Source organism: Syngnathus scovelli, chromosome 9 (assembly GCF_024217435.2).
Source record: "Syngnathus scovelli strain Florida chromosome 9, RoL_Ssco_1.2, whole genome shotgun sequence".
NCBI classification, from domain to species: domain Eukaryota; kingdom Metazoa; phylum Chordata; class Actinopteri; order Syngnathiformes; family Syngnathidae; genus Syngnathus; species Syngnathus scovelli.
This window is the reverse complement of record NC_090855.1, coordinates 17,006,296-17,032,347: the sequence shown is the minus strand read 5'-3', so window position 1 is coordinate 17,032,347 and position 26,052 is coordinate 17,006,296. Positions and strand designations below refer to the sequence as shown.

Here is a 26,052-nt window from a genome sequence, read left to right as displayed (position 1 = left end):
TCTCCAAAATTTAGTATTACACTTCTATTTTCCACATTTCTCAAGAAATTCAACTCGTTTCAACATCATTCGGCATCATTCCCAAAGAAGTGATTCAAAGTCTTCGCCTTCACACGCAATTTCTCCAGAAATTGCATTTTCTAGTTGTGTGAAGGCGATGGCCTTCACACATATGTTATTCTACACCATTCTCTATTATTATTGTGTGAAGGCGATGGCCTTCACACATATGTTATTCTACACCATTCTCTATTATTATTATTATTATTATATTTTATTCTCCACACTTTTTTGTCCCGCTTCTTCTTCCACATAATTCATCCGATTCACTCCGTTCCACTTTTGACGTATTCCAAATATTCACGAGATGAGCGCTTCCATTTTTCTCGTTCCGAAAATTTTTCGATTTCGCAAAATTCGCGAATTTACGACAAATTTTTCCCCATTCATTCTCAATGGCAGATTCTACATTTCACATTTACGTCATTCCCCTTTTAAATTCACCTCATTCAGCACATTCAAACCACATTCGGAATGATTCTCGACATTCCCAAAATTCCCAAATTCAAAAATTTCACGTTTTCACGTTAAAAATTCCGACAAAATTTCACGGAATTTCGTTTTTCACCTCTAGTTTCTACATTTTTCAACCGATTCAACCCATTCCAATTTTCAACTGTTCATCTTTTGCCTGCCTATTCCACAACTTCTCACCTACCAAAAATTCCAAAATTTCAAATTTGAAATTCAACCAAATTCTCCAAAATTTCGTTTTTCTACTCTAACTTCTACGTTTTTCAACCGATTCAACCCATTCCAACTTTCAACTGTTCATCTTTTGCCTACCTATTCCACACCTTCCCACTTACCAAAATTTCCAAATTTTCAAATTTGAAATTCAACCAAATTCTACAAAATTTGGTTTTTCTACTCTAATTTCTACATTTTTCAACCGATTCAACCCATTCCAACTTTATTCACTTTGGTCACCTCATCCTTACCATATTCACCCCCTTCACCCCCACTTCCACTATGCTTACACAATTCAACCCTTGACCCCCACTTCCAGTGTGGCGGCCATCTTGGATTGACCCTGAAGTGCTCCCAATGAACCTAGAATGAACCGGAAGTGCCCCAAATCGAACCGGAAGTGACCTTAGGTAAACAGGAAGTGACCTCAGGTAAACCGGAAGTGACCCCAAATCAAACCGGAAGTGACCTTTTTAAACCGGAAGTGGCCCCAAATAAACCGGAAGTGACCTCAGTTGGACCGGAAGTGCCTCTAATCAGACCGGAAGTGACCCAAATAGACCGGAAGTGACCCAAATCAACCCGGAAGTGAACTTATTTCAACATTAACTGCCATAAATAGCTACATTAGGCGCTAACTTTTGCATTTTTTGTCCGATTGAACCCGTTTCAACATTTTAACCCCAAAAGTTAACCTCCTGAAGCTGTTTTTTTACGTTTTGTTCCAAATTTCAAAATATTTTGGCGCAATTGCTTTTTCTTTTAATTCCCATTCATTCTCTATGGGGATTCAACATTTGCTCTCACTTCTACATTTTTTAACCGATTCAACCCGTTCCAACATTCAACTGTTCATCCTTTGCCTGCCTATTCCACAACTTTCCACTTACCAAAAATTCTCTACAATTTCGTTTTTCTACTCTTTTTTCCACATTTTTCAACCGATTCAACCCATTCCGACTTTATTCACTTTGTTTACCTTATGCTTACCATATTCACCTCCTTCACCCACACTTCCAGTGTGGCGGCCATCTTGGATTGACCCGGAAGTGCCCCCAATGAACCCAGAATGTACCGGAAGTGCCCCATATCAAGCCGCAAGTGACCTTAGGTAAACAGGAAGTGACCTTAGGTAAACCGGAAGTGACCCCAAATCAAACCGGAAGTGACCTTTTTAAACCGGAAGTGACCTTTTTAAACCGGAAGTGACCCCAAATACACCGGAAGTGACCTCAGCTAGACCGGAAGTGCCTCTAATCAAACCGGAAGTGACCCAAATAGACCGGAAGTGACCCAAATCACCCCGGAAGTGACCTTATTTCAACATTAACTGCCCTAAATAGCTACATTAGTCACTAACTTTTGCATTTTTTGTCCGATTGAACCCGTTTCAACATTTTAACCCCAAAAGTGAACTTCCTGAAGCTGGTTTGTTTTCGTTTTGTTCCAAATTTTAATTATTATTTTTTCTTTTCATTCCCATTCATTCTCTATGGGGATTCAACATTTTCTCTAACTTCTACATTTTTTAAACCAATTCAACCCGTTCCAATATTCAACTGTTCATCTTTTCCCTACCTATTCCACAACCTCCCACTTACCAAAAATTCCAAACTTCAAATTTGAAATTCAACCAAATTCTCCAAAATTTAGTATTACACTTCTATTTTCCACATTTCTCAAGAAATTCAACTCGTTTCAACATCATTCGGCATCATTCCCAAAGAAGTGATTCAAAGTCTTCGCCTTCACACGCAATTTCTCCAGAAATTGCATTTTCTAGTTATTATTATTCTTCTATTTTATTCCCGCCACTTTTTTGTCCCGCTTCTTCTTCCACATAATTCATCCGATTCACTCCGTTCCACTTTTGACGTATTCCAAATATTCACGAGATGAGCGCTTCCATTTTTCTCGTTCCGAAAATTTTCCGATTTCGCAAAATTCGCGAATTTACGACAAATTTTTCCCCATTCATTGTCAATGGCAGGTTCGACATTTCACATTTACGTCATTCCCCTTTTAAATTCACCTCATTCAGCACATTCAAACCACATTCGGAATGATTCTCGACATTCCCAAAATTCCCAAATTCAAAAATTTCACGTTTTCACGTTAAAAATTTCGACAAAATTTCACAAAATTCCGTTTTTCACTTCTAATTTCTACATTTTTTGACCGATTCAACCCATTCCAACTTTCAACTGTTCATCTTTTCATTCGGCATCATTCCCCAAGAAGTGATTCAAAGTCTTCGCCTTCACACGCAATTTCTCCAGAAATTGCATTTTCTAGTTGTGTGAAGGCGATGGCCTTCACACATATGTTATTCTACACCATTCTCTATTATTGTGTGAAGGCGATGGCCTTCACACATATGTTATTCTACACCATTCTCTATTATTATTATTATTGTGTGAAGGCGATGGCCTTCACACATATGTTATTCTACACCATTCTCTATTATTGTGTGAAGGCGATGGCCTTCACACATATGTTATTCTACACCATTCTCTATTATTATTATTATTATTATTCTTCTATTTTATTCTCCACACTTTTTTGTCCCGCTTCTTCTTCCACATAGTTCATCCGATTCACTCCGTTCCACTTTTGACGTGTTCCAAATATTCACGAGATGAGCGCTTCCATTTTTCTCGTTCCGAAAATTTTCCGATTTCGCAAAATTCGCGAACTTACGACAAATTTTTCCCCATTCATTCTTAATGGCAGTTTCGACATTTCACATTTACATCATTCCACTTTTTTCTACATTGTTCAACCGATTCAACTCATTCCAACTTTCAACTGTTCATCTTTTGCCTACCTATTCCACAACTTCCCACTTACCAAAAATTCCAAATTTGAAATTCAACCAAATTCTCCAAAATTTCGTTTTTCCACTCTAACTTTTACGTTTTTCAACCGATTCAACCCATTCCAACTTTCAACTGTTCATCTTTTTCTAACTATTCCACAACTTCCAACTTACGAAAAATTCCAAATTTTCAAATTTGGAATTCAACCAAATTCTCAAAAATTTTGTTTTTCTACTCTAATTTCTACATTTTTCAACCGATTCAACTCATTCCAACTTTCAACTGTTCATGTTTTGCCTACCTATTCCACAACTTCCCGTTTACCAAAAATTCCAAATTTGAAATTCAACCAAATCTTTCTAAATTTCGTTTTTCTACTCTAATTTCTACATTGTTCAACCGATTCAACTCATTCCAACTTTCAACTGTTCATCTTTTGCCTATCTATTCCTCAACTTCCCACTTACCAAAAATTCCATATTTGAAATTCAACCAAATTCTCCAACATTTTGTTTTTCTACTCTAATTTCTACATTGTTCAACCGATTCAACCCATTCCAACTTTCAACTCTTCATCTTTTGCCTACCTATTCCACAACTTCCGACTTACCAAAAATTCCAAATTTGAAATTCAACCAAAATCTCCAAAATTTCGTTTTTCTACTCTAATTTCTACATTGTTCAACCGATTCAACCCGTTCCAACTTTCAACTCTTCATCTTTTGTCTACCTATTCCACAACTTCCCACTTACCAAAAATTCAAAATTTGAAATTCAACCAAATTCTCAAACATTTTGTTTTTCTTCTCTAATCTTTACATTGTGAAACCGATTCAATCCATTCCAACTTTCAACTTTTCATCTTTTGCTTACCTATTTCACAACTTCCCGCTTACCAAAAATTCCAAATTTGGAATTCAACCAAATTCTCAAAAATTTTGTTTTTCTACTCTAATTTCTACATTTTTTAACCGATTCAACTCATTCCAACTTTCAACTGTTCATGTTTTGCCTATCTATTCCACAACTTCCCGTTTACCAAAAATTCCAAATTTGAAATTCAACCAAATTCTCCAAAATTTCGTTTTTCTAATCTAATTTCTACATTGTTCAACCGATTCAACCCATTCCAACTTTCAACTCTTCATCTTTTGCCTACCTATTCCACAACTTCCCACTTACCAAAAATTCCATATTTGAAATTCAACCAAATTCTCCAACATTTTGTTTTTCTACTCTAATTTCTACATTGTTCAACCGATTCAACCCATTCCAACTTTCAACTCTTCATCTTTTGCCTACCTATTCCACAACTTCCGACTTACCAAAAATTCCAAATTTGAAATTCAACCAAAATCTCCAAAATTTCGTTTTTCTACTGTAATTTCTACATTGTTCAACCGATTCAACCCATTCCAACTTTCAACTCTTCATCTTTTGCCTACCTATTCCACAACTTCCCACTTACCAAAAATTAAAAATTAAAAATTTGAAATTCAACCAAATTCTCAAACATTTTGTTTTTCTACTCTAATCTTTACATTGTGCAACCGATTCAATCCATTCCAACTTTCAACTTTTCATCTTTTGCTTACCTATTTCACAACTTCCCACTTACCAAAAATTCCAAATTTGAAATTCAACCAAATTCTGCAAAATTTCGTTTTTCGACTCTAATTTGTACATTTTTCAACCGATTCAACCCATTCCAACTTTCAACTCTTCATCTTTTGCCTACGTATTACACAACTTCCCACTTACCAAAAATCCCAAATTTGAAATTCAACCAAATTCTCCAAAATTTCGTTTTTCTACTCTCATTTCTACATTTCTCTACCGATTCAACCCATTCTAACTTTCAACTCTTCATCTTTTGCTTACCTATTCCACAACTTCCCCTTACAAAAAATTCTAAATTTGAAATTTGAAATTCAACCAAATTCTCCAAAAATGTGTTTTTCTACTCTAATTTTCACATTGTTCAACCGATTCAACCCATTCCAACTTTCAACTCTTCATCTTTTTCCTACCTATTCCCCAAATTTCCACTTGCCATAAATTCCACATTTTAAGATTTTAAACTCAACCAAATTCTCCAAAATTCTGAAATTCCACCAAATTCTCCAAAATTCCGTTTTTCACCTCTATTTTCTACATTTCTCAAGTAATTCAACTCGTTTCAGCATAATTCGCCAGCATTCCCCAAGAAGTGATTCAAAGTCTTCGCCTTCACACGCAATTTCTCCAGAAATTGCATTTTCTAGTTATTATTATTATTATTATATTTTATTCTCCACACTTTTTTGTCCCGCTTCTTCTTCCACATAATTCATCCGATTCACTCCGTTCCACTTTTGACGTATTCCAAATATTCACGAGATGAGCGCTTCCATTTTTCTCGTTCCGAAAATTTTCCGATTTCGCAAAATTCGCGAATTTACGACAACTTTTTCCCCATTCATTCTCAATGGCAGATTCTACATTTCACATTTACGTCATTCCCCTTTTAAATTCACCCCATTCAGCACATTCAAACCACATTCGGAATGATTCTCGACATTCCCAAAATTCCCAAATTCAAAAATTTCACGTTTTCACGTTAAAAATTCCGACAAAATTTCACGAAATTTCGTTTTTCACCTCTAGTTTCTACATTTTTCAACCGATTCAACCCATTCCAATTTTCAACTGTTCATCTTTTGCCTGCCTATTCCACAACTTCTCACCTACCAAAAATTCCAAAATTTCAAATTTGAAATTCAACCAAATTCTCCAAAATTTCGTTTTTCTACTCTAACTTCTACGTTTTTCAACCGATTCAACCCATTCCAACTTTCAACTGTTCATCTTTTGCCTACCTATTCCACACCTTCCCACTTACCAAAATTTCAAATTTTCAATTTTGAAATTCAACCAAATTCTACAAAATTTGGTTTTTCTACTCTAATTTCTACATTTTTCAACCGATTCAACCCATTCCAACTTTATTCACTTTGGTCACCTCATCCTTACCATATTCACCCCCTTCACCCCCACTTCCACTATGCTTACACAATTCAACCCTTGACCACCACTTCCAGTGTGGCGGCCATCTTGGATTGACCCTGAAGTGCTCCCAATGACCCTAGAATGAACCGGAAGTGCCCCAAATCGAACCGGAAGTGACCTTAGGTAAACAGGAAGTGACCTTAGGTAAACCGGAAGTGACCCCAAATCAAACCGGAAGTGACCTTTTTAAACCGGAAGTGACCTTTTTAAACCGGAAGTGACCCCAAATAAACCGGAAGTGACCTCAGCTAGACCGGAAGTGCCTCTAATCAAACCGGAAGTGACTCAAATAGACCGGAAGTGACCCAAATCAAACCGGAAGTGACCCCAAATGAACCGGAAGTGACCCCAGGTAAACCGGAAGTGACCCCAAATCAAACCGGAAGTGACCTTCTTAAACCGGAAGTGACCCCAAATAAACCGGAAGTGACCTCAGCTAGACCGGAAGTGCCTCTAATCAGACCGGAAGTGACCCAAATAGACCGGAAGTGACCCAAATCACCCCGGAAGTGACCTTATTTCAACATTAACTGCCCTAAATAGCTACATTAGTCGCTAACTTTTGCATTTTTTGTCCGATTGAACCCGTTTCAACATTTTAACTCCAAAAGTGAACCTCCTGAAGCTATTTATTTTCAATTTGTTCCAAATTTCAAAATATTTTGGCGCAATTGCTTTTTCTTTTAATTCCCATTCATTCTCTATGGAGATTCAACATTTGCTCTCACGTCTACATTTTTTAACCGATTCAACCCGTTCCAACATTCAACTGTTCATCTTTTGCCTACCTATTCCACAACCTCCCACTTACCACAAATTCCAAACTTCAAATTTGAAATTCAACCAAATTCTCCAAAATTTAGCATTACACTTCTATTTTCCACATTTCTCAAGAAATTCAACTCATTTCAACATCATTCGCCATCATTCCCCAAGAAGTGATTCAAAGTCTTCGCCTTCACACGCAATTTCTCCAGAAATTGCATTTTCTAGTTATTATTATTATTCTTCTATTTTATTCTCCACACTTTTTTGTCCCGCTTCTTCTTCCACATAGTTCATCCGATTCACTCCGTTCCACTTTTGATGTATTCCAAATATTCACGAGATGAGCGCTTCCATTTTTCTCGTTCCGAAAATTTTCCGATTTCGCAAAATTCGCGAATTTACGACAAATTTTTCCCCATTCATTCTCAATGGCAGATTCGACATTTCACATTTACGTCATTCCCCTTTTAAATTCACCTCATTCAGCACATTCAAACCACATTCGGAATGATTCTCGACATTCCCAAAATTCCCAAATTCAAAAATTTCACGTTTTCACGTTAAAAATTCCGACAAAATTTCACGAAATTTCGTTTTTCACCTCTAATTTCTACATTTTTCGACCGATTCAACCCGTTCCAACTTCCAACTGTTCATCTTTTGCCTACCTATTCCACAACTTCCCACTTACAAAAAAATTCCAAATTTTCAAATTTGAAATTCAACCAAATTCTTCGTAATTTCGTTTTTCTACTCTAATTTCTACATTTTTCAACCGATTCAACCCATTCCAACTTTCAACTGTTCATCTTTTGCCTGCCTATTCCACAACTTCTCACCTATCAAAAATTCCAAAATTTCAAATTTGAAATTCAACCGAATTCTCCAAAATTTCGTTTTTCTACTCTAACTTCTACGTTTTTCAACCGATTCAACCCATTCCAACTTTCAACTGTTCATCTTTTGCCTACCTATTCCACACCTTCCCACTTACCAAAATTTCCAAATTTTCAATTTTGAAATTCAACCAAATTCTACAAAATTTGGTTTTTCTACTCTAATTTCTACATTTTTCAACCGATTCAACCCATTCCAACTTTATTCACTTTGGTCACCTCATCCTTACCATATTCACCCCCTTCACCCCCACTTCCACTATGCTTACAAAATTCAACCCTTGACCCCCACTTCCAGTGTGGCGGCCATCTTGGATTGACCCTGAAGTGCTCCCAATGACCCTAGAATGAACCGGAAGTGGCCCAAATCAAACCGGAAGTGACCTTAGGTAAACAGGAAGTGACCTCAGGTAAACCGGAAGTGACCCCAAATCAAACCGGAAGTGACCTTTTTAAACCGGAAGTGACCTTTTTAAACCGGAAGTGACCCCAAATAAACCGGAAGTGACCTCAGCTAGACCGGAAGTGCCTCTAATCAAACCGGAAGTGACCCAAATAGACCGGAAGTGACCCAAATCAAACCGGAAGTGACCCCAAATGAACCGGAAGTGACCTCAAGTAAACCGGAAGTGACCTGTTTAAACCGGAAGTGACCTTTTTAAACCGGAAGTGACCCCAAATAAACCGGAAGTGACCTCAGCTAGACCGGAAGTGCCTCTATTCAAACCGGAAGTGACTCAAATAGACCGGAAGTGACCCAAATCAAACCGGAAGTGACCCCAAATGAACCGGAAGTGACCCCAGGTAAACCGGAAGTGACCCCAAATCAAACCGGAAGTGACCTTTTTAAACCGGAAGTGACCTTTTTAAACCGGAAGTGACCCCAAATAAACCGGAAGTGACCTCAGCTAGACCGGAAGTGCCTCTAATCAAACCGGAAGTGACCCAAATAGACCGGAAGTGACCCAAATCAAACCGGAAGTGACCCCAAATGAACCGGAAGTGACCTCAAGTAAACCGGAAGTGACCCCAAATCAAACCGGAAGTGACCTTTTTAAACCGGAAGTGACCTTCTTAAACCGGAAGTGACCCCAAATAAACCGGAAGTGACCTCAGCTAGACCGGAAGTGCCTCTAATCAAACCGGAAGTGACCCAAATAGACCGGAAGTGACCCAAATCACCCCGGAAGTGACCTTATTTCAACATTAACTGCCCTAAATAGCTACATTAGTCGCTAACTTTTGCATTTTTTGTCCAATTGAACCCATTTCAACATTTTAACTCCAAAAGTGAACCTCCTGAAGCTATTTATTTTCGTTTTGTTCCAAATTTCAAAATATTTTGGCGCAATTGCTTTTTCTTTTAATTCCCATTCATTCTCTATGGAGATTCAACATTTGCTCTCACGTCTACATTTTTTAACCGATTCAACCCGTTCCAACATTCAACTGTTCATCTTTTGCCTACCTATTCCACAACCTCCCACTTACCACAAATTCCAAACTTCAAATTTGAAATTCAACCAAATTCTCCAAAATTTAGTATTACACTTCTATTTTCCACATTTCTCAAGAAATTCAACTCATTTCAACATCATTCGCCATCATTCCCCAAGAAGTGATTCAAAGTCTTCGCCTTCACACGCAATTTCTCCAGAAATTGCATTTTCTAGTTATTGTGTGAAGGCGATGGCCTTCACACATATGTTATTCTACACCATTCTCTATTATTATTATTATTATTCTTCTATTTTATTCCCGCCACTTTTTTGTCCCGCTTCTTCTTCCACATAATTCATCCGATTCACTCCGTTCCACTTTTGACGTATTCCAAATATTCACGAGATGAGCGCTTCCATTTTTCTCGTTCCGAAAATTTTCCGATTTCGCAAAATTCGCGAATTTACGACAAATTTTTCCCCATTCATTCTCAATGGCAGATTCGACATTTCACATTTACGTCATTCCCCTTTTACATTCACCTCATTCAGCACATTCAAACCACATTCGGAATGATTCTCGACATTCCCAAAATTCCCAAATTCAAAAATTTCACGTTTTCTCGTTAAAAATTCCGACAAAATTTCACGAAATTTCGTTTTTCACCTCTAATTTCTACATTTTTCGACCGATTCAACCCGTTCCAACTTCCAACTGTTCATCTTTTGCCTACCTATTCCACAACTTCCCACTTACAAAAAAATTCCAAATTTTCAAATTTGAAATTCAACCAAATTCTTCGTAATTTCGTTTTTCTACTCTAACTTCTACATTTTTCAACCGATTCAACCCATTCCAACTTTCAACTGTTCATCTTTTGCCTGCCTATTCCACAACTTCTCACCTACCAAAAATTCCAAAATTTCAAATTTGAAATTCAACCAAATTCTCCAAAATTTCGTTTTTCTACTCTAACTTCTACGTTTTTCAACCGATTCAACCCATTCCAACTTTCAACTGTTCATCTTTTGCCTACCTATTCCACACCTTCCCACTTACCAAAATTTCCAAATTTTCAATTTTGAAATTCAACCAAATTCTACAAAATTTGGTTTTTCTACTCTAATTTCTACATTTTTCAACCGATTCAACCCATTCCAACTTTATTCACTTTGGTCACCTCATCCTTACCATATTCACCACCTTCACCCCCACTTCCACTATGCTTACAAAATTCAACCCTTGACCCCCACTTCCAGTGTGGCGGCCATCTTGGATTGACCCTGAAGTGCTCCCAATGACCCTAGAATGAACCGGAAGTGCCCCAAATCGAACCGGAAGTGACCTTAGGTAAACAGGAAGTGACCTTAGGTAAACCGGAAGTGACCCCAAATCAAACCGGAAGTGACCTTTTTAAACCGGAAGTGACCTTTTTAAACCGGAAGTGACCCCAAATAAACCGGAAGTGACCTCAGCTAGACCGGAAGTGCCTCTAATCAAACCGGAAGTGACCCAAATAGACCGGACGTGACCCAAATCAACCCGGAAGTGAACTTATTTCAAAATTAACTGCCCTAAATAGCTACATTAGGCGCTAACTTTTGCATTTTTTGTCCGATTGAACCCGTTTCAACATTTTAACCCCAAAAGTGAACCTCCTGAAGCTTTTTTTTTACGTTTTGTTCCAAATTTCAAAATATTTTGGCGCAATTGCTTTTTCTTTTGATTCCCATTCATTCTCTATGGGGATTCAACATTTGCTCTCACTTCTACATTTTTTAACCGATTCAACCCGTTCCAACATTCAACTGTTCATCCTTTGCCTGCCTATTCCACAACCTCCCACTTACCAAAAATTCCAAACTTCAAATTTGAAATTCAACCAAATTCTCCAAAATTTAGTATTACACTTCTATTTTCCACATTTCTCAAGAAATTCAACTCATTTCAACATCATTCGGCATCATTCCCAAAGAAGTGATTCAAAGTCTTCGCCTTCACACGCAATTTCTCCAGAAATTGCATTTTCTAGTTGTGTGAAGGCGATGGCCTTCACACATATGTTATTCTACACCATTCTCTATTATTATTATTATTGTGTGAAGGCGATGGCCTTCACACATATGTTATTCTACACCATTCTCTATTATTATTATTATTATTATTATTATTCTATTTTATTCTCCACACTTTTTTGTCCCGCTTCTTCTTCCACATAGTTCATCCGATTCACTCCGTTCCACTTTTGACGTGTTCCAAATATTCACGAGATGAGCGCTTCCATTTTTCTCGTTCCGAAAATTTTCCGATTTCGCAAAATTCGCGAACTTACGACAAATTTTTCCCCATTCATTCTTAATGGCAGATTCGACATTTCACATTTACATCATTCCACTTTTTTCTACATTGTTCAACCGATTCAACTCATTCCAACTTTCAACTGTTCATCTTTTTCCTACCTATTCCACAACTTCCCGTTTACCAAAAATTCCAAATTTGAAATTCAACCAAATCTTTCTAAATTTCGTTTTTCTACTCTAATTTCTACATTGTTCAACCGATTCAACTCATTCCAACTTTCAACTGTTCATCTTTTGCTTATCTATTCCACAACTTCCCACTTACCAAAAATTTCATATTTGAAATTCAACCAAATTCTCCAACATTTTGTTTTTCTACTCTAATTTCTACATTGTTCAACCGATTCAACCCATTCCAACTTTCAACTCTTCATCTTTTGCCTACCTATTCCACAACTTCCGACTTACAAAAAATTCCAAATTTGAAATTCAACCAAATTCTCAAACATTTTGTTTTTCTTCTCTAATCTTTACATTGTGAAACCGATTCAATCCATTCCAACTTTCAACTTTTCATCTTTTCCTTACCTATTTCACAACTTCCCACTTACCAAAAATTCCAAATTTGGAATTCAACCAAATTCTCAAAAATTGTGTTTTTCTACTCTAATTTCTACATTGTTCAACCGATTCAACCCATTCCAACTTTCAACTCTTCATCTTTTGCCTACCTATTCCACAACTTCCCACTTACCAAAAATTCCATATTTGAAATTCAACCAAATTCTCCAACATTTTGTTTTTCTACTCTAATTTCTACATTGTTCAACCGATTCAACCCATTCCAACTTTCAACTCTTCATCTTTTGCCTACCTATTCCACAACTTCCGACTTACCAAAAATTCCAAATTTGGAATTCAACCAAATTCTCAAAAAAATTTGTTTTTCTACTCTAATTTCTACATTTTTAACCGATTCAACTCATTCCAACTTTCAACTGTTCATGTTTTGCCTACCTATTCCACAACTTCCCGTTTACCAAAAATTCCAAATTTGAAATTCAACCAAATTCTCCAAAATTTCATTTTTCTAATCTTATTTCTACATTGTTCAACCGATTCAACCCATTCCAACTTTCAACTCTTCATCTTTTGCCTACCTATTCCATAACTTCCCACTTACCAAAAATTCCATATTTGAAATTCAACCAAATTCTCCAACATTTTGTTTTTCTACTCTAATTTCTACATTGTTCAACCAATTCAACCCATTCCAACTTTCAACTCTTCATCTTTTGCCTACCTATTCCACAACTTCCCACTTACCAAAAATTCCAAATTTGAAATTCAACCAAAATCTCCAAAATTTCGTTTTTCTACTGTAATTTCTACATTGTTCAACCGATTCAACCCATTCCAACTTTCAACTCTTCATCTTTTGCCTACCTATTCCACAACTTCACACTTACCAAAATTTAAAAATTAAAAATTTGAAATTCAACCAAATTCTCAAACATTTTGTTTTTCTACTCTAATCTTTACATTGTGCAACCGATTCAATCCATTCCAACTTTCAACTTTTCATCTTTTGCTTACCTATTTCACAACTTCCCACTTACCAAAAATTCCAAATTTGAAATTCAACCAAATTCTGCAAATTTTCTTTTTTCGACTCTACTTTTTACATTTTTCAACCGATTCAACCCATTCCAACATTCAACTGTTCATCTTTTCCCTACCTATTCCCCAACCTCCCACTTACCAAAAATTCCAAACTTCAAATTTGAAATTCAACCAAATTCTCCAAAATTTAGTATTACACTTCTATTTTCCACATTTCTCAAGAAATTCAACTCGTTTCAACATCATTCGGCATCATTCCCAAAGAAGTGATTCAAAGTCTTCGCCTTCACACGCAATTTCTCCAGAAATTGCATTTTCTAGTTGTGTGAAGGCGATGGCCTTCACACATATGTTATTCTACACCATTCTCTATTATTATTATTATTCTTCTATTTTATTCCCGCCACTTTTTTGTCCCGCTTCTTCTTCCACATAATTCATCCGATTCACTCCGTTCCACTTTTGACGTATTCCAAATATTCACGAGATGAGCGCTTCCATTTTTCTCGTTCCGAAAATTTTCCGATTTCGTAAAATTCGCGAATTTACGACAAATTTTTCCCCATTCATTCTCAATGGCAGATTCGACATTTCACATTTACGTCATTCCCCTTTTAAATTCACCTCATTCAGCACATTCAAACCACATTCGGAATGATTCTCGACATTCCCAAAATTCCCAAATTCAAAAATTTCACGTTTTCACGTTAGAAATTCCGACAAAATTTCACGAAATTTCGTTTTTCACCTCTAATTTCTACATTTTTCGACCGATTCAACCCATTCCAACTTCCAACTGTTCATCTTTTGCCTACCTATTCCACAACTTCCCACTTACAAAAAAATTCCAAATTTTCAAATTTGAAATTCAACCAAATTCTTCGTAATTTCATTTTTCTACTCTAATTTCTACATTTTTCAACCGATTCAACCCATTCCAACTTTCAACTGTTCATCTTTTGCCTGCCTATTCCACAACTTCTCACATACCAAATATTCAAAATTTTCAAATTTGAAATTCAACCAAATTCTACAAAATTTTGTTTTTTTACTCTAACTTCTACGTTTTTCAACCGATTCAACCCATTCCAACTTTCAACTGTTCATCTTTTGCCTGCCTATTCCACAACTTCTCACCTACCAAAAACTCCAAATTTTTAAATTTGAAATTCAACCAAATTCTCCAAAATTTCGTTCTTCTACTCTAACTTCTACATTTTTCAACCGATTCAACTCATTCCAACTTTCAACTGTTCATCTTTTGCCAACCTATTCCACAACTTCCCATTTGCCAAAAATTCCAAATTTGAAATTCAACCAAATTTTTCTAAATTTCGTTTTTCTACTCTAATTTCTACATTTCTCAACCGATTCTACCCATTCCAACTTTCAACTGTTCATCTTTTGCCTACCTATTGCACAACGTCCCACCTACCAAAAATTCCAAATTTGAAATTCAACCAAATTACCCAAAATTTCATTTTTCTACTCTAATTTCTACATTGTTCAACCGATTCAACCCATTCCAACTTTCAACTGTTCATCTTTTGCCTACCTATTCCACAACTTCCCGTTTACCAAAAATTCCAAATTTGAAATTCAACCAAATTTTTCAAAATTTCGTTTTTCTACTCTAATTTCTACATTTTTCAACCAATTCTACCCATTCCAACTTTCAACTGTTCATCTTTTGCCTACCTATTCCACAACTTCCCACTGATCAAAAATTCCAAATTTGAAATTCAACCAAATTCTCCAAATTTTCGTTTTTCTACTCTAATTTCTACATTTTTCAACTTATTCAACTCATTCCAACTTTCAACTGTTCATCTTTTGCCAACCTATTCCACAACTTCCCATTTGCCAAAAATTCCAAATTTGAAATTCAACCAAATTTTTCTAAATTTCGTCTTTCTACTCTAATTTCTACATTTTTCAACCGATTCTACCCATTCCAACTTTCAACTGTTCATCATTTTTCTACCTATTCCACAACTTTCCACTTACCAAAAATTCCAAACTTTCAAATTTGAAATTCAACCAAATTCTCCAAAATTTAGTATTACACTTCTATTTTCTCAAGAAATTCAACTCATTTCAACATCATTCCCCAAGAAGTGATTCAAAGTCTTCGCCTTCACACGCAATTTCTCCAGAAATTGCATTTTCTAGTTGTGTGAAGGCGATGGCCTTCACACATATGTTATTCTACACCATTCTCTATTATTATTATTATTATTATTATTATTATATTTTATTCTCCACACTTTTTTGTCCCGCTTCTTCTTCCACATAATTCATCCGATTCACTCCGTTCCACTTTTGACGTATTCCAAATATTCACGAGATGAGCGCTTCCATTTTTCTCGTTCCGAAAATTTTCCGATTTCGCAAAATTCGCGAATTTACGACAAATTTTTCCCCATTCATTCTCAATGGCAGATTCTACATTTCACATTTACGTCATTCCCCTTTTAAATTCACCTCATTCAGCACATTCAAACCACATTCGGAATGATTCTCGACATTCCCAAAATTCCCAAATTCAAAAATTTCACGTTTTCACGTTAAAAATTCCGACAAAATTTCACGAAATTTCGTTTTTCACCTCTAGTTTCTACATTTTTCAACCGATTCAACCCATTCCAATTTTCAACTGTTCATCTTTTGCCTGCCTATTCCACAACTTCTCACCTACCAAAAATTCCAAAATTTCAAATTTGAAATTCAACCAAATTCTCCAAAATTTCGTTTTTCTACTCTAACTTCTACGTTTTTCAACCGATTCAACCCATTCCAACTTTCAACTGTTCATCTTTTGCCTACCTATTCCACACCTTCCCACTTACCAAAATTTCCAAATTTTCAATTTTGAAATTCAACCAAATTCTACAAAATTTGGTTTTTCTACTCTAATTTCTACATTTTTCAACCGATTCAACCCATTCCAACTTTATTCACTTTGGTCACCTCATCCTTACCATATTCACCCCCTTCACCCCCACTTCCACTATGCTTACACAATTCAACCCTTGACCCCCACTTCCAGTGTGGCGGCCATCTTGGATTGACCCTGAAGTGCTCCCAATGACCCTAGAATGAACCGGAAGTGCCCCAAATCGAACCGGAAGTGACCTTAGGTAAACAGGAAGTGACCTTAGGTAAACCGGAAGTGACCCCAAATCAAACCGGAAGTGACCTTTTTAAACCGGAAGTGACCTTTTTAAACCGGAAGTGACCCCAAATAAACCGGAAGTGACCTCAGCTAGACCGGAAGTGCCTCTAATCAAACCGGAAGTGACCCAAATAGACCGGAAGTGACCCAAATCAACCCGGAAGTGAACTTATTTCAAAATTAACTGCCCTAAATAGCTACATTAGGCGCTAACTTTTGCATTTTTTGTCCGATTGAACCCGTTTCAACATTTTAACCCCAAAAGTGAACCTCCTGAAGCTTTTTTTTTACGTTTTGTTCCAAATTTCAAAATATTTTGGCGCAATTGCTTTTTCTTTTGATTCCCATTCATTCTCTATGGGGATTCAACATTTGCTCTCACTTCTACATTTTTTAACCGATTCAACCCGTTCCAACATTCAACTCTTCATCCTTTGCCTGCCTATTCCACAACTTTCCACTTACCAAAATTCTCTACAATTTCGTTTTTCTGCTCTTTTTTCCACATTTTTCAACCGATTCAACCCATTCCAACTTTATTCACTTTGTTTACCTTATGCTTACCATATTCACCTCCTTCACCCACACTTCCAGTGTGGCGGCCATCTTGGATTGACCCTGAAGTGCCCCCAATGAACCCAGAATGTACCGGAAGTGCCCCATATCAAGCCGCAAGTGACCTTAGGTAAACAGGAAGTGACCTTAGGTAAACCGGAAGTGACCCCAAATCAAACCGGAAGTGACCTTTTTAAACCGGAAGTGACCTTTTAAAACCGGAAGTGACCCCAAATAAACCGGAAGTGACCTCAGCTGGACCGGAAGTGCCTCTAATCAAACCGGAAGTGACCCAAATCAAACCGGAAGTGACCTTATTTCAACATTAACTGCCCTAAATAGCTACATTAGTCGCTAACTTTTGCATTTTTTGTCCGATTGAACCCGTTTCAACATTTTAACCCCAAAGGTGAACCTCCTGAAGCTGTTTTTTTTCGTTTTGTTCCAAATTTTACAATATTTTGGCGCAATTATTTTTTCTTTTAATTCCCATTCATTCTCTATGGGGATTCAATATTTGCTCTAACTTCTACATTTTTTAACCAATTCAACCCGTTCCAACATTTGACTGTTCATCTTTTGCCTACCTATTCCACAACCTCCCACTTACCAAAAATTCCAAACTTCAAATTTGAAATTCAACCAAATTCTCCAAAATTTAGTATTACACTTCTATTTTCCACATTTCTCAAGAAATTCAACTCATTTCAACATCATTCGGCATCATTCCCAAAGAAGTGATTCAAAGTCTTCGCCTTCACACGCAATTTCTCCAGAAATTGCATTTTCTAGTTATTATTATATTTTATTCTCCACACTTTTTTGTCCCGCTTCTTCTTCCACATAGTTCATCCGATTCACTCCGTTCCACTTTTGACGTGTTCCAAATATTCACGAGATGAGCGCTTCCATTTTTCTCGTTCCGAAAATTTTCCGATTTCGCAAAATTCGCGAACTTACGACAAATTTTTCCCCATTCATTCTTAATGGCAGATTCGACATTTCACATTTACATCATTCCACTTTTTTCTACATTGTTCAACCGATTCAACTCATTCCAACTTTCAACTGTTCATCTTTTGCCTACCTATTCCACAACTTCCCACTTACCAAAAATTCCAAATTTGAAATTCAACCAAATTCTCAAAAAAATTTCGTTTTTCCACTCTAACTTTTACGTTTTTCAACCGATTCAACCCATTCCAACTTTCAACTGTTCATCTTTTTCTAACTATTCCACAACTTCCAACTTAGGAAAAATTCCAAATTTTCAAATTTGGAATTCAACCAAATTCTCAAAAATTTTGTTTTTCTACTCTAATTTCTACATTTTTTAACCGATTCAACTCATTCCAACTTTCAACTGTTCATGTTTTGCCTACCTATTCCACAACTTCCCACTTACCAAAAATTCCATATTTGAAATTCAACCAAATTCTCCAACATTTTGTTTTTCTTCTCTAATTTCTACATTTTTTAACCGATTCAACTCATTCCAACTTTCAACTGTTCATGTTTTGCCTACCTATTCCACAACTTCACGTTTACCAAAAATTCCAAATTTGAAATTCAACCAAGTTCTCCAAAATTTCGTTTTTCTAATCTAATTTCTACATTGTTCAACCGATTCAACCCATTCCAACTTTCAACTCTTCATCTTTTGCCTACCTATTCCACAACTTCCCGTTTACCAAAAATTCCAAATTTGAAATTCAACCAAATTCTCCAAAATTTCGTTTTTCTAATCTAATTTCTACATTGTTCAACCGATTCAACCCATTCCAACTTTCAACTCTTCATCTTTTGCCTACCTATTCCACAACTTCCCACTTACCAAAAATTTTATATTTGAAATTCTCCAACATTTTGTTTTTCTACTCTAATTTCTACATTGTTCAACCGATTCAACCCATTCCAACTTTCAACTCTTCATCTTTTGCCTACCTATTCCACAACTTCCGACTTACCAAAAATTCCAAATTTGAAATTCAACCAAAATCTCCAAAATTTCGTTTTTCTACTGTAATTTCTACATTGTTCAACCGATTCAACCCATTCCAACTTTCAACTCTTCATCTTTTGCCTACCTATTCCACAACTTCCCACTTACCAAAAATTAAAAATTAAAAATTTGAAATTCAACCAAATTCTCAAACATTTTGTTTTTCTACTCTAATCTTTACATTGTGCAACCGATTCAATCCATTCCAACTTTCAACTTTTCATCTTTTGCTTACCTATTTCACAACTTCCCACTTACCAAAAATTCCAAATTTGAAATTCAACCAAATTCTGCAAAATTTCGTTTTTCGACTCTAATTTGTACATTTTTCAACCGATTCAACCCATTCCAACTTTCAACTCTTCATCTTTTGCCTACGTATTACACAACTTCCCACTTACCAAAAATCCCAAATTTCAAATTCAACCAAATTCTCCAAAATTTCGTTTTTCTACTCTCATTTCTACATTTCTCTACAGATTCAACCCATTCCAACTTTCAACTCTTCATCTTTTGCTTACCTATTCCACAACTTCCCCTTACAAAAAATTCCAAATTTTGAAATTTGAAATTCAACCAAATTCTCCAAAAATGTGTTTTTCTACTCTAATTTTCACATTGTTCAACCGATTCAACTCATTCCAACTTTCAACTCTTCATCTTTTTCCTACCTATTCCCCAAATTTCCACTTGCCATAAATTCCACATTTTAAGATTTTAAACGCAACCAAATTCTCCAAAATTCTGAAATTCCACCAAATTCTCCAAAATTCCGTTTTTCACCTCTATTTTCTACATTTCTCAAGTAATTCAACTCGTTTCAGCATAATTCGCCAGCATTCCCCAAGAAGTGATTCAAAGTCTTCGCCTTCACACGCAATTTCTCCAGAAATTGCATTTTCTAGTTATTATTATTATTCTATTTTATTCCCGCCACTTTTTTGTCCCGCTTCTTCTTCCACATAATTCATCCGATTCACTCCGTTCCACTTTTGACGTATTCCAAATATTCACGAGATGAGCGCTTCCATTTTTCTCGTTCCGAAAATTTTCCGATTTCGCAAAATTCGCGAATTTACGACAAATTTTTCCCCATTCATTCTCAATGGCAGATTCGACATTTCACATTTACGTCATTCCCCTTTTACATTCACCTCATTCAGCACATTCAAACCACATTCGGAATGATTCTCGACATTCCCAAAATTCCCAAATTCAAAAATTTCACGTTTTCTCGTTAAAAATTCCGACAAAATTTCACGAAATTTCGTTTTTCACCTCTAGTTTCTACATTTTTCAACCGATTCAACCCATTCCAATTTTCAACTTTTCATCTTTTGCCTGCCTATTCCACAACTTCTCACCTACCAAAAATTCCAAAATTTCAAATTTGAAATTCAACCAAATTCTCCAAAATTTCGTTTTTCTACTCTAACTTCTACGTTTTTCAACCGATTCAACCCATTCCAACTTTCAACTGTTCATCTTTTGCCTACCTATTCCACACCTTCCCACTTACCAAAATTTCCAAATTTTCAATTTTGAAATTCAACCAAATTCTACAAAATTTGGTTTTTCTACTCTAATTTCTACATTTTTCAACCGATTCAACCCATTCCAACTTTATTCACTTTGGTCACCTCATCCTTACCATATTCACCCCCTTCACCCCCACTTCCACTATGCTTACACAATTCAACCCTTGACCCCCACTTCCAGTGTGGCGGCCATCTTGGATTGACCCTGAAGTGCTCCCAATGACCCTAGAATGAACCGGAAGTGCCCCAAATCGAACCGGAAGTGACCTTAGGTAAACAGGAAGTGACCTTAGGTAAACCGGAAGTGACCCCAAATCAAACCGGAAGTGACCTTTTTAAACCGGAAGTGACCTTTTTAAACCGGAAGTGACCCCAAATAAACCGGAAGTGACCTCAGCTAGACCGGAAGTGCCTCTAATCAAACCGGAAGTGACCCAAATAGACCGGAAGTGACCCAAATCAACCCGGAAGTGACCTTATTTCAAAATTAACTGCCCTAAATAGCTACATTAGGCGCTAACTTTTGCATTTTTTGTCCGATTGAACCCATTTCAACATTTTAACCCCAAAAGTGAACCTCCTGAAGCCGTTTTCTTCCTTTTGTTCCAAATTTCAAAAAATTTTGGCGCAATTGCTTTTTCTTTTAATTCCCATTCATTCTCTATGGGGATTCAAGATTTGCTCTAACTTCTACATTTTTTAACCGTTTCAACCTGTTCCAACTTTCAACTGTTCATCTTTTGCCTACCTATTCCACAACCTCCCACTTACCAAAAATCCCAAACTTTCAAATTTGAGATTCAACCAAATTCCCCAAAATTTAGTATTACACTTCTATTTTCCACATTTCTCAAGAAATTCAACTCATTTCAACATCATTCGCCATCATTCCCCAAGAAGTGATTCAAAGTCTTCGCCTTCACACGCAATTTCTCCAGAAATTGCATTTTCTAGTTATTATTATTATTCTACTTATTCCGCTCACTTTTTTGTCCGTTAACTACTTCCACATACTTCAACCGATTCACTCCATTCCACTTTTCACTGATTCCAAATATTCATGACACGGGTGCTTACATTTTTTTCGTTCGAAAAATTTTCCGTTTTCGCAAAATTCACAAAATTCCGGCAAATTCTTCCCCATTCATTCTTAATGGCAGATTCAACATTTCACATTTACGTTGCTCCAGTTTGAAATTCACTTAATTCAACACATTCAAATCACATTGGGGACATTCCCAAACTTGCCAAATTCAAAAATTTCACGTTTTCACTTTTAAAATTTGCACAAAATTTTGCAAAATTTCACAAAATTTAATTTTTCACTTCTAATTTCTACATTTTTTCACCGATTCAACTCGTTCCAACTTTCAACTGTTCATCTTTTGCCTACCTATTCCACACCTTCCCACTTACCAAAATTTCCAAATTTTCAATTTTGAAATTCACACCAAATTTTCCAAAAATTTAGTTTTGCCCTTCTAATTTCTACATTTTTCAACCGATTCAACCCATTCCAACTTTATTCACTTTGTTCAACTTATGCTTACCATCTTCACCCCCTTCACCCCCACTTCCACTATGCTTTCACAATTCAACCCTTGACCCCCACTTCCAGAGTGGCGGCCATCTTGGATTGACCCTGAAGTGCCCCAATGAACCCGGAATGAACTGGAAGTGCCCCAAATCAAACCGGAATTGACCCCAAATGAACCGGAAGTGACCTCAGGTAAACCGGAAGTGACCCCAAATCAAACCGGAAGTGACCCCAAATCAAACCGGAAGTGACCTTTTAAACCGGAAGTGACCCAAAATAAACCGGAAGTGACCTCAGCTAGACCGGAAGTGCCTCTAATCAAACCGGAAGTGACCCAAATAGACCGGAAGTGACCCAAATCAAACCGGAAGTGACCATATTTCAACATTAAGTGCCCTAAATACCTACATTTGCGCTAACTTTTGCAAATTTTGCCCATTTAAACCCATTTCAACATTTTAACCCCAAAAGTGAACCTCCTAAAGCTGTTTTTTTCCTTTTGTTCCAAATTTCAAAAAATTTTGGTGCAATTTTTTTTCTTTTAATTCCCATTCATTCTCTATTAGGATTCAAGATTTGCTTCTACATTTTTTAACCGATTCAACTGTTTCCAACTTTGAACTGTTCTTCTTTTGCCTTCCTATTCCACAACTACCCACTTACCAAAAATTCTCTACAATTTTGTTTTTCTAATCTAATTTCTACATTTTTCAACTTATTCAACCCATTCGACCTTTCAACTGTTCATCATTTTCCTACCTATTCCACAACTTCCCACTTACCCAAAATTCCAAATTTTCAATTTTGTTACTCACACCCAATTTTCCCAAATTTCCTTTTTCCCTTGTAATTTCTACATTTTTCAACCGATTCAACTCTTTTCAACATCATTCTGCAACATTCCCCAAGTATTTATTCAACCTCTTCACCTTCACACGCAATTTCTTCAGGAATTGCAAATTCTAGTTATTATTATTATTAAACAACTTATTCCGCCCACTTTTTTGGCACCTAACTAGTCCTACATGCTTCAACCGATTCACCCCGTTCAAACTTTCACACATTCCAAATATTCATGTCATGCTTGCTACCATTTTTTTTGTTGATAACATTTACCGTTTTTGTGTAATTAGCAAATTTGTGACTTTTAAATCCCCATTCATTCTTAATGGCAGTTTCAACACGAGCCATTTCCCTGCGTGGGTTCGAATTTTACATGTGTCACATTGGGCGTCTCACCATTACACAAACTCACACGACACTGGCTGCAGTTTTTTTTCGTCATAAACATTTATCGTTTTTGCATAAGTAGTACATTTGTGGTGTAAAATTACGCATTCATTCTTAATGCCGCATTCAACATGAACATTCATCACATTAAGCGAATTCCACCACTCTAAAAAAGAAAACCAATTAGCTCAGGTGGTAACGTGGGCACTTCTTAACTCTAGCCATGTCCCCGTGTGAGTTCGATTCCAACTGTTGGTACTGTTTTTTTTCCTTTTTATTCACTGCTTCTTATTTTTTACGCTTATGATTTGTAACTTGTCATTTTACCATTTATTTTAATAATAACCTTTTTATTCTTCCCGCTTATCATTTGTAACTCTCGTCATTTTCCCATTTATTGTGTAAATAATTTTATTTCCTTTATATTCTTCCCGCTTATCATTTTTATCATTTATCATTTGTAACTTTTGTCATTTTCCCATTTATTTTATAATAATTTAATTTTCTTTTTATTCTTCCCGCTTATCATTTTTATCATTTATCATTTGTAACTTTTGTCATTTTCCCATTTATTTCATAATAATTTAATTTCCTTTTTATTCTTCCCGCTTAAAGTAGAATAACAATAGTGCGAAGGTCTTCGCCTTCACACGCAATTTCTCCAGAAATTGCAATTCTAGTTATTATTATTCTTCTATTTTATTCCCGCCACTTTTTTGTCCCGCTTCTTCTTCCACATAATTCATCCGATTCACTCCGTTCCACTTTTGATGTATTCCAAATATTCACGAGATGAGCGCTTCCATTTTTCTCGTTCCGAAAATTTTCCGATTTCGCAAAATTCGCGAATTTACGACAAATTTTTCCCCATTCATTCTCAATGGCAGATTCGACAATTCACATATACGTCATTCCCCTTTTAAATTCACCTCATTCAGCACATTCAAACCACATTCGGAATGATTCTCGACATTCCCAAAATTCCCAAATTCAAAAATTTCACGTTTTCACGTTAAAAATTTCGACAAAATTTCACAAAATTCCGTTTTTCACCTCTAATTTCTACATTTTTTGACCGATTCAACCCATTCCAACTTTCAACTGTTCATCTTTTCATTCAGCATCATTCCCCAAGAAGTGAATCAAAGTCTTCGCCTTCACACGCAATTTCTCCAGAAATTGCATTTTCTAGTTGTGTGAAGGCGATGGCCTTCACACATATGTTATTCTACACCATTCTCTATTATTATTATTATTATTATTATTATTATTATTATATTTTATTCTCCACACTTTTTTGTCCCGCTTCTTCTTCCACATAATTCATCCGATTCACTCCGTTCCACTTTTGACGTGTTCCAAATATTCACGAGATGAGCGCTTCCATTTTTCTCGTTCCGAAAATTTTCCGATTTCGCAAAATTCGCGAACTTACGACAAATTTTTCCCCATTCATTCTTAATGGCAGATTCGACATTTCACATTTACATCATTCCACTTTTTTCTACATTGTTCAACCGATTCAACTCATTCCAACTTTCAACTGTTCATCTTTTGCCTACCTATTCCACAACTTCCCACTTACCAAAAATTCCAAATTTGAAATTCAACCAAATTCTCCAAAATTTCGTTTTTCCACTCTAACTTTTACGTTTTTCAACCGATTCAACCCATTCCAACTTTCAACTGTTCATCTTTTTCTAACTATTCCACAACCTCCAACTTATGAAAAATTCCAAATTTTCAAATTTGGAATTCAACCAAATTCTCAAAAATTTTGTTTTTCTACTCTAATTTCTACATTTTTCAACCGATTCAACTCATTCCAACTTTCAACTGTTCATGTTTTGCCTACCTATTCCACAACTTCCCACTTACCAAAAATTCCATATTTGAAATTCAACCAAATTCTCCAACATTTTGTTTTTCTACTCTAATTTCTACATTTTTTAACCGATTCAACTCATTCCAACTTTCAACTGTTCATGTTTTGCCTACCTATTCCACAAGTTCCCGTTTACCAAAAATTCCAAATTTGAAATTCAATCAAATTCTCCAAAATTTCGTTTTTCTAATCTAATTTCTACATTGTTCAACCGATTCAACCCATTCCAACTTTCAACTCTTCATCTTTTGCCTACCTATTCGACAACTTCCGACTTACCAAAAATTCCAAATTTGGAATTCAACCAAATTATCAAAAATTTTGTTTTTCTACTCTAATTTCTACATTTTTTAACCGATTCAACTCATTCCAACTTTCAACTGTTCATGTTTTGCCTACCTATTCCACAACTTCCCGTTTACCAAAAATTCCAAATTTGAAATTCAACCAAATTCTCCAAAATGTCGTTTTTCTAATCTAATTTCT

At 36.0% G+C, this 26,052-nt stretch overlaps 1 long non-coding RNA gene across 1 annotated transcript in view; it reads right to left on the bottom strand.

Moving 5' to 3' along the window:
• The window catches only part of LOC137840614 (uncharacterized), a 63,333-nt gene that overhangs the window by 12,750 nt on the left and 24,531 nt on the right, over positions 1-26,052 (bottom strand). The window lies entirely within an intron of this gene.